We start from the raw sequence: 11,043 nt of genomic DNA, 5'->3' as shown, positions 1-11,043 counted from the left end.
TTGTACATAGGGAGCAGTATTATAGTAGGTATATTATAGTACATAGGGGTCAGTATTATAGTAGTTATATTCTTGTTTGCTAGAAGGCAGTATTATAGTAGTTATATTCTTGTGCAAGGGGGCAGTATTATAGTAGTTATATTCTTGTACAAGGGGGCAGTATTATAGTAGTTATATTCTTGTACAAGAGGACAGTATTATAGTAGTTATATTCTTGTACATAGGGGGCAGTATTATAGTAGTTATGTTCTTGTACATAGGGGGCAGTATTATAGTAGTTATATTCTTGTACATAGGGGGCTGTATTATAGTATTTATATTCTTGCACATAAGGGGCAGTATTATAGTAGGTATATTATTGTACATAGGGGGCAGTATTATAGTAGTTATATTCTTGTACATCGGGGGCAGTATTATAGTAGTTATATTCTTGTACATAGGGGGCAGTATTATAGTAGTTATATTCTTGTACATTAGAGGCAGTATTATAGTAGGTATATTATTGTACATAGGGGGCAGTATTATAGTAGTTATATTCTTGTACTTCGGGGGCAGTATTATAGTAGTTATATTCTTGTACATAGGGGGCAGTATTAAAGTAGTTATAGTCTTGTACATAGGGGGCAGTATCATAGTTGCTATATTCTTGTACAAGGGTGGCAATATTATAGTAGGTATATTATTGTACATAGTGGCAGTATTATAGTAGTTATATTCATGTACATAGGGAGCAGTATTATAGTAGTTATATTCTTGTACATAGGGGGCAGTATTGTAGTAGTTATATTCTTGTACATATGGAGCAGTATTATAGTAGATCTTCTTTTCTACATAGTTCTCAGCGCTATACAGTGTGTTAATTTTTTCTGGCCTTGCTCAGAGTCTCTAAAATTTACCAATTTCTGTGTGCGGTGAATTAGCTGTATTTCTCATCACTATACAGTGTGTTCATTTTTTCTGGTCTTTCTTAAAGCCTCTCATATCTACCAGTCTCTGTGGGTGGTGGATTTGCCCTAGGTATCAGCGGTATACAGTGATGTAATTTTTTCTGGCCCTGCAAAGAGCCTCTGAAATCAACGAGTCTCTGTGGGTGGTGAATTAGGCCTAGGTATCAACGCTATACAGTGGGTTAATCTTTTCTGGCCCTACTCAAAGCCTCTCATATCTACCAGTCTCTGTGGGCGGTGAATGTGCTCTAGGTATCAGCAGTATACAGTGGTTTAGTTTTTTCTGGCCCTACTTTATTCCTTATCCAACATAATGAGGACTAGGGGTAAGGGTAGAGGTCGAGGATGTGGACGTGGACGCGGGTGTCCGAATGAGGGTGTGGGCAGAGGCCGAGGTCCTGGGCAGAGTGAAACTGTGCCTGCTGCTGAGGGATTAGTAGAGCGCTGCGTATCTCCCCTTCCCAGCTTCCTCGCACATTTTGCAGGCCCGCTTGGCAGACCATTCTTAAAAGCACAACAGTGCGATCAGGTGCTGACGTGCATAGCTGATAATGCCTCAAGTACTTTATCCAACACCCAGTCTTCCACGCAGTCCACTCACGCCAGCCCATACACTGCACCTCTGAATCCTCAGGCTGCTCCCCCTTCCTCCCAGCCTGCTCCCTCCAGGGAAAGGAGAGATTCAGAACTGGCATTCACCCAAGAACTCTTCTCGGGTCCCGGCCCTGAGTCTGAAAAACGGTTCCACAGTCACATGAGGAGTTTGTCATGACTGATGGCGAAACATTGGAACTTTCACAGATTCAGGGTGATGAGGGTGGGGGCTTCGAATTACTGTCTCAAGGGCTATTTGTGGATGATAGGGATGAGACACAGTTGTCTGTCAGTGAGGCTGTTGTTAGGGCAGTAAGTCTGAGAGAGGAGCAGACTGAGGAGTCAGAAGAAGAGCTGGTGGACGATGAGGTGACTGACCCCACCTGGCTTGCTAAGCCTACTGAAGACAGGGTTTCAGAGGGGGAGGCAAGATCTGCAGCAGAACAGGTTGGAAGAGGCAGTGTGGTGGCCTGGGGGAGAAGCAGGGCCATAGCAAAAAATCCACCAACTGTTCCCCACAGCACCACCTCGCGGCAAGCCTCCATGCAAAGGGCTAGGTGTTCGAAGGTCTGGAGGTTTTTTTATTGAGAGCGCGGACGACCGATGAACAGTCGTGTGCAACCTGTGCCGCACCAAAATCAGCCGGGAAGCTACCACTACCAGCCTGACCACCACCAGCATTTGTAGGCATATGATGGCTAAGCACCCCATGAGGTGGAATGAACCTGGCACAGAAATGCCATCCCCCTCCCAGGACGCAGGCACGAGCACCTCCCAGCCTGCACCCACACCCTCACCTCGATGGTCCTCCACTGCCTCCACCAATGTGTCCCAGCGCAGCGTTCAGCTGTCGCTAACACAATAATTGGAACGAAAGCGGAAATACACGGCCACCCACCTGCATACACAAGCTTTAAACGTGCATATCGAACAACTACTCAGCCTGGAGATGCTGCCGTACAGGCTAGTAGAAACGGAGGTTTTCCGCAAAACTATGGCAGCGGCAGTCCCTTGGTAATTGGTCCCCAGTCGCCACTATTTTTCCTGGTGTGCCATCCCCACCCTACATCAGCACGTCTTCAGCAACATAAACTGTGCCCTCACCAACGCAGTTACTGGGAAGCTCCACTTAACCACGGACATGTGGACAAGTGCTGGCGAGCAGGAACACTACATCTTGACGGCACATTGGGTGAACTTGGTGGAGGCTGGAACCGAGTCTGACCCTGGGTCCGCCCAGGTGCAACCCACACCGAGGACTGTGGGTCCCACCTTGGTGAAGGTTTCTCCGCCTTATTATTCCACGTCTTCCAAACCCCCCTCCTCCTCCACCTCTCAATAACCACGTGTGAGCACGTTGCCGACAGTCAGAAGCTCGAGGCGCTGCTGCACTGCAGTAGGCAAGCGACAGCAGGCCATGCTGAAACTACTCAGCTTAGGTGACAAGAGGCACACCGTCCAAGAGCTGTTGCAGGGTTTGACGGAGCAGACCAACCAGCGGCTTTCGCCGCTGAACCTCCCTACAGGCATGGTCGTGTGTGATAATGGGCGTAACCTGGTGGCGGCTTTGCAGCTTGGCAGACTAACACATGTGCCATGCCTGGCCCACGTGTTCAATTTGGTGGTTCAGCGGGTCCTGAAAAACTATCCCCATTTGTCTGACCTGCTCAGCAAGGTACGTCGCATGTGCGCCCATTTCAGGAAGTCCACCACAGATGCTGCCACGTTCAGGACACTGCAGAATCACTTCCAGCTGCCAGTGCACCATCTGCTGTGCAACGTGCCCACGAGCTGAAATTCTACATTGCACACAGGCTGTACGAGCAGTGTAGAGCCATAGTAGAAAACCAGCTGCAATATGGCCGGCGGAGTGGTAGTCAGCCTCTGCAGTTCTTCACAGAGGAGTGGGCATGGATGGTAGACATCTGTCAGGTCCTAGGAAACTTTGAGGAGTCTACACAAATAGTGAGTGGCGATGCGGCCAGTATCAGCATTACCATCCCGCTGCTTTGCCTGCTGAGAAGTTCGCTGCTAAGCATAAAGGCTGATGCTTTGCGATTATAACAGGAGATGGGGGATGAAAATATGTTGCTTGATAGCCAGACCACCCTCACGCCTGTTTCTCAGCGCGTATTGGAGGAGGAGGTTGAGGGGGAAGAGACTGCTTCCAACATTGCAGTGGGTACCCATGCTACTTCCCTTACATCTGTTTAGCGTGTATGGGGTGAAGAGGAGGAGGATCATGAAAGTCATCCTCCTAGTGTGTTGCGTACTGGGTCTCTGGCACACATGGTTGACTTCATGTTAGGCTGCCTTTCCCATGAACTTCGTGTTAGACACACTCTGGCCAACCAGGATTACTGGGTGTTCACCCTTCTCGACCCATGGAATAAGGAGAATCTTTTCACTCTAATTCCCGAAGAGGAAAGGAGTACGAGACTGATGCAATACCACAAGGCCCTGGTAGAAAAGCTGATGTTGAACTTCCTATCTGACAACACTAGTGGTAGAGGATGTAGTTCAGTGGGTCAGCTGGCAGGGCAGGCGTGGGGATCAGGCAGCATGTCCAGCACAGGCAGGGTAACACTCTCCAAGGCCTTTGCCAGTTTTATGGCTCCCCAACCAGACTGTGTCACCACTCCCCAGTCTAGGCTAAGTTGGAGGGAACACTGTAAAAAGACAGTCAGGGAGTACCTAGCCAACCGTACCAATGTCCTCCATGATCCACCTGCTCCATCCAACTATTGGGTGTCAAAGATGGACACATGGCCCGAACTTGCACTGTACGCCTTAGAGGTGCTGGCCTGTCCTGCCGCTAGCGTCTTATCAGAGAGGGTGTTTAGTGCTGCTGGGGGGATCATCACGGATAAGCATACCCGTCTGTCAACTGACAGCGTCAACAGGCTTACACTCATTAAGATGAACAAAGGCTGGATTTCCCAAGACTTCTCTTCTCCACTGGTGGAAAGCTGCGTAAGATAAAGATTCCTTCAGCTGTAACAGAAGAACCAGGGATTCAGCTCAGACTCACGGAGGTATTCTAGTAGGTATATTCTTGTACACAGGGGACAGTATTATAGTAGTTATATTCTTGTACATAGGAGGCTTTACTATAGTAGTTATTTTGTTGTACACGGGGACTGTATTATAGTAGGTATATTCTTGTACATAGGGGGCAGTATTATAGTAGTTATATTCTTGTACATAGGGGGCAGTATTATAGTAGGTATATTCTTGTACATAGGGGGCAGTATTATAGTAGGTATATTCTTGTACATAGAGGGCAGTATTATAATAGTTATATTCTTGTACATAGGGGGCAGTATTATAGTAGTTATATTCTTGTACATAGGGGGCAGTATTATAGTAGATATATTCTTGTACATAGGGGCAATATTATAGTAGGTATATTCTTGTACATAAGAGGCAGTATTATAATAGTTATATTCTTGTACATAGGGGGCAGTATTATAGTAGTTATATTCTTGTACATAGGGGGCAGTATTATAGTAGTTATATTCTTGTACATAGGGGAGCAGTATTATAGTAGTTATATTCTTGTACATAGGGGGCAGTATTATAGTAGTTATATTCTTGTACATAGGGGGCAGTATTATAGTAGTTATATTCTTGTACATAGGGGCAGTATTATAGTAGTTATATTCTTGTACATAGGAGCAGTATTATAGTAGTTATATTCTTGTACATTGGAGGCAATATTATAGTACTTATATTTTTGCACAAGGCGGCAGTAATGTAGTAGGTATATTCTTGTACAAAGGAGGTAGTATTATAGTAGGTATATTCTTGTACATAGAAGCAGTATTATATTAGTGATATTTTTGAACTTAGGGAGCAGTATTAATGTAGTTATATTCTTGTATATGGGGGGCAGTATTATAATAGTTATATTCTTGTACATAGGAGGCAGTATTATAGTAGTTATATTCTTGTATATGGGGGGCAGTATTATAGTAGTTATATTCTTGTACATAGGAGGCAGTATTATAGTAGTTATATTCTTGTACATAGGAGGAGTATTACAGTAGTTATGTTCTTGTACATAGGAGGCAGTATTACAGTAGTTATATTCTTGTACATAGGAGGCAGTATTATAGTAGTTATATTCTTGTACATAGGAGCAGTATTATAGTAGTTATATTTTTGTACATAGGGGGCAGTATTATAGTAGTTATATTCTTGTACATAGGAGGAGTATTACAGTAGTTATATTCTTGTACATAGGAGGCAGTATTATAGTAGTTATATATTTTTGTACTTAGTGGGCAGTATTACAGTAGTTATATTCTTGTACATATGGGGCAGTATTACAGTAGTTATATTCTTGTACATAGGGGGGCAATATTACAGTAGTTATATTCCTTCAAATTGGGGAGCATAATTATAGTCTTGAACATGGGGGGCAGTATTATACTAGTTGTATTCTTGGACATTGAAAGTAATATTATGCAATAAAACATTTAGTACAATATCAAATTGATTTCTCGGCAATAACAAACATGGGCACCTGTTTAATATATATGCACTCCATTTTCGCTATGTAGAACAAATAATGCAAGGTAAAACAGAGAAATGTGTGGAGTTGTTGATTCAGGGATTATGTTGATTGATAGACTGGGAGGTAATATTCTGAGCTGGATGGATATGTCTATTTGCAGCCGTACACATTGTTACTAAGTTACGATGTGTTCCTGGAACATACAAACAAATGACATAAACTGCAGCAATCTGAGCTATATCCAGAGGGACACCACACTGCGCTATAGGTGAGACCTGTACATGTCTATTGTAGTTCAACTGAAAGACTATTATATTACTGTAAGCCCTTTGTCAATTGTTATTCTCATGTTCCACTGTTTGATTCAGTAGAAGAAGAAAGAGCCCATCATGTCCGCGGTCTCTGGGAGGACGAAAGAACAGGGACAAGGTATGCTTCAAAGTGAAAACCAAGCAGCAAGAAACCTGCAACCTTCCAAGGGAAAAAGTTTAGTGCTGTTCAGGTTGAGAGACTCGTCACTGAAATCTCCCAGAACCTAGACCAATTATTTAAAGCTAATTCAAGAGAGAAGAAGAGCAGTGCCTGGAGAGAAGTAATGAAGGAAGTGAACAAAGCAGGTCCGACAAGCCACACCATTGGTGAATGTAAGATTAGATGGAATACCTACAAAAGAAGCCTGAAACAGAAAGTCAGAAGATCATCAGAAAGCCTTCACCAGCTGGAGACCATTTTAGGTAAAAGAGATATGAGGATTGTCCGATACTTTCATATCGATGAAGCAATCCGCACGGAACTTGAGGAAAACCCTCCAGGTAAAGGCAAAAAAATCTTTTTGTTCATAATCATGGCTCAAAACGCTGGGTTATGTCAACAATGTATTTTTGTTTGCATTTAAAGCTTTGTTTTAGAACTTTGGGTAGGTCTGATGGGGGAGGGTAATCTTAAAAAAATATCTTTATTATGCTAATAAAGCATGTGGTTAGAGGGGTAGAGGGAAGAAAACCATGGAGGCTAGTCCTGAACTAGCACATTCCAAGAAGTATGTAAAGTTGGCAGATGAGGGGGATGCCATTACAGGATTAGCACTGCTGCAGCAGAACATACCCTCTGATCGCAGGGGGATGTCTGCTAGAGGAAGAAGGAGAAAGGGAGCGCAGGGCAGGTTAGACAGGTCCTGGTAGTGGGAGACTCAATTATTAGAAGGACAGACAGGGCAATCTGCCACAAGGGGTATGATTGTCGAACGGTGTGTTGTCTTCCTGGCGCTTGAGTTACTAATCGTGAATTGAGTTGACAAATTACTGGGAGGTGCTGGTAAGGACCCAGTGGTCATGGTGCACATGGCACCAATGACAAAGTTCAAGGTAGGTGGACAGTCCTTCAGGAAGCTAAGTTCAAGCGAGGACCACCAAAGTAGTAGTTTCTGAAATACTGCCTATACTACGTGCCACACCAGACTGGCTACGGGAGATTAGGGAGGTAAATAAGTAGCTCCAGAGTTGGCGGAGGAAGGAGGGGTTTGGGTTCCTAAAGTACTGGGCTCACTTTGCTGTCAGCTACAGGTTCTACCATGGAGATGAGCTGCATTTCAACAGGGAGGAGGCAGCTGTGCTGGAGGAGAAGATGGCTAGAAGTTTGGAGAAGTGTTTAAACTACGGATTGGGGGGCAACCAGAGAGATACAGGGGAGGATATTGTAGACAATGACTTGGGACTAAGTAATGAAAATAGAGGGGGGAGTGGTGTGTGGGGTTAGTAAACTTAAAACTGTCAAAATAGTTAATAGGGATACACTTAAACTAAAACCTTCAAAAACTGTACGGTGACTAATGACGGGACTAATGCTAGAAGTCTGACCAATAATGCTGATGAACTGGAAGTAATAATGTCTGAGGAAAACTATCACATAGTGGGAACAACTGAGACCTGGTTGGAAGAAAGCTGTGACTGGGTGGTGAACTTACCAGGTTACAGTGCAGAAGGGATTGCAAAAACCGAAAAGGGGGTGGTTTTTTTTTTTATATAAAATCCTGTTTGAAGCACACATTATGGGAAGATATATGGGAGGGAGATGAACATGTGGAGTGTCTATGGGTAGAGATACATGGAGGGGAAAACAATAATAAAATCCTCATAGGGGTTTTCTATAGGCCCCCAAATACAATTAAATCAACCGAAAATCTGATACTGAGAAAAATAGATGAAATGGTATTTAAAGTATTTAACACATTTTTGTCAATTACGTAAAACAAAAAAAGGTTTGGTACCGTGTTAGCCAGCAGAGCAAAGTGTGATTGTTCTCAGTGAGAGAAACCAAATAATCTTGTAGATATGATACCTTTTAATGGCTAACAAAAATACATGATGTTACAGCAAGCTTTCGAGGATATATCGCCCCCCTTCTAAGGCTATTGAATGAAACTAGTTAGGATGGCACATAATTATAACATACAGATGAAGAGGGGAGGAGAACACATTCCTGTTGATCTAAATAAATGTTCACACACAGAAATTTGAGACTGTTTTGCACAACAGACAAACATAGTGTAAACATACATCGTAAATCAGTCCACTGAGTTCAGGACAGTTTTATAATGTGTCTTCTCTTTCCTTAAACCTGCACATGGAAGGAGATGCAGCACCACCTAGTGGATGGCAACATTATTACACGTCAAGTTCTGAATTTTTATGAAGTTGCATAAGTGGAAAATATGAAAGCTCTGAAGAAGGTCAAGAGGGATGTACTCCTCCAAATCATTTTTGTTTTGCTTTAAAACTTCATAAAAATTCTGAACTTGACTGAGTGAATTGATTCAGTGAAAGTCAATGGACTTTCATTGATCCATGCCCATGTGCGTGTAGACCCAGTGTGCCCCTAGAGGTACAAGATATGCACAAGAAATAGATCACAGCATGTTCTATCTCTCTGCATACTATGCAGTGTGACCCCTATATATTGATATGGGCATTATGGGTGGTATTTTCATATATAATCCTCCGCTCAAACGGAACAGGGATTTAAAAAAAAAAAAAAGAGTCACACTACGCATGTTCGTGTGCACGTGATACGCGGCCATGCGCATTACACTCGCAGCAATACACAGTCTCTGACGGTAGATTGCAAACATTGCTAAATCGCTGCTGATAGACCCGTAGCATTTTACTGATTCATTCATAGGCATGAGCCCTAACCGGAGCTGCCAGTGTTAGCTACTAGACCCTCCATGCCCATCCGTATCACATCTTGTATTCAAGCTAGAGCTGGTACAACAGGGTACTGGAGCCTCCATGCCCACCCTTATAACATCATGTTTCCAAGCTAGGGGCGGTACAATACAGTACTAGAGCCTCCATGCCCTCCCTTATCACATCTTGTATCCAAGTTAGAGGCGGTACAACAGGGTACTAGAGCTTCCATGCTCACCCGTATCACATCTTGTATCCATGCTAGAGGCGGTACAACAGCGTACTAGAGCCTCCATGCCTGCAGTATCTCATCTTCTATCCAAGCTAGAAGCAGTACAACAGGGTACTAGAACCTCCATGCCTGCCTGTATCACATCTTGTATCCAAGCTAGAGGCGGTACATCAGGGGACTAGAGCCTCCCTATTGTAACATTGATATAAGTAAGTTTCAGTTGACTATCAGAACTCCTTCCAGGTGAGGGATTGGTTTTGACAATGAGTATACATGCGTATTTACAGAGGAAGGCAGGAGAAATTCTTCGGTCCATCTTGTAATTTTATTTTTTGTGCTCATGAAAAATGCAGTGAATACTCCTGCAAGAAGCAAACATTTGGTCTGTGAAAATTCTGTATATTTTGTGCACCAAAACTGCACATCCTGTGTGAGTCCTAAGGTGCATATATGGGAAGAGCGCTGCTGAGTCTTCGCACTCTTTCTACTACTGTAGCTCCTGAGCTAAGCTGAACACACAGAGCTCCTCAGACCTGGCAGTGATGTGTAATAAAACAAGTGATTGCTCCTGCCATGTCAGAGGTGCTTTGTGTGTCCTGCTCCGCTTGGGCGCATGCAGTAGCAAAAATAAGTTGATGCACTATTATAACTAGGGTAACTGTGGGGAAATTATTACTACTGAAACCACTGGAGAGCACTATTACAACTACGGCCACTCTTGGGGCATTTTTACAGCTGGGGCACTTAGCGGGGGCCACACTTACTGCTGGCACAGCTACACTGGTCATGCCATAAGATTTTGAGCTGGCTTTAAAGACCCTGCATGGCCTACCGATATAAACCTCCTATTATGGCACGGTGATGATTTATGGGACTAAAAATTTATGACATGTTTCCCTTTTAAGTTGGCCATAAGTACTGTAGGGGAGAACTGTCTGAAAGCGCTTGTTAGGTTGCCAGATATTATCCCCAACTCTACCACATGTATCTAATTTGGTGTTTTTCTCTAGATGAAGTGATTGTTGAAGATGACCCTGATGGAGGACCGCTCTCTGGGTCCCATAATGACAGTTTGTCTTCACTGTTGCTATCTTCAGAGGAATCCTCAAGCTCAAACCTATCTGTGGCATTAACTGATCTCGCCACGGCTGATGAATCTCTACAGCGACCACTAGAATTGGAAGCCACATTAGAGCAGTTAATTGAAGTGCAAAAATGCACCAATGGCCTCCTGGCAAGTATAAGGGATGGCATATGTGATCAGCAGAAGGAAATGTTACATATGCAAAAGCTTATGTCCACTCAGGAGACTGCGAAGGATTACAGTGGTGTCTATGAAGTTAGTTTGAAGAGGCAATAAAAGAAACAAAGACATGGAGAAGACAGATCTGAGGAAGGAGGGAGCAGCACTGTGATGTAGGAGTCAGACAAGAGGCTCCATGAACTGGTCAATAAAGGAGCATCAGCAAAATGTGCAAATCCTAGAGGGAAGGTCTCAATTTATTAAATTAAAATTACATAATCTCTCATCACATTCTGCATGTGATAGCACCATCATTCACATTG

This window comes from Eleutherodactylus coqui, chromosome 6 (genome assembly GCF_035609145.1).
Source record: "Eleutherodactylus coqui strain aEleCoq1 chromosome 6, aEleCoq1.hap1, whole genome shotgun sequence".
Classification (NCBI taxonomy): domain Eukaryota; kingdom Metazoa; phylum Chordata; class Amphibia; order Anura; family Eleutherodactylidae; genus Eleutherodactylus; species Eleutherodactylus coqui.
Note: the sequence above shows the minus strand (reverse complement) of the source record.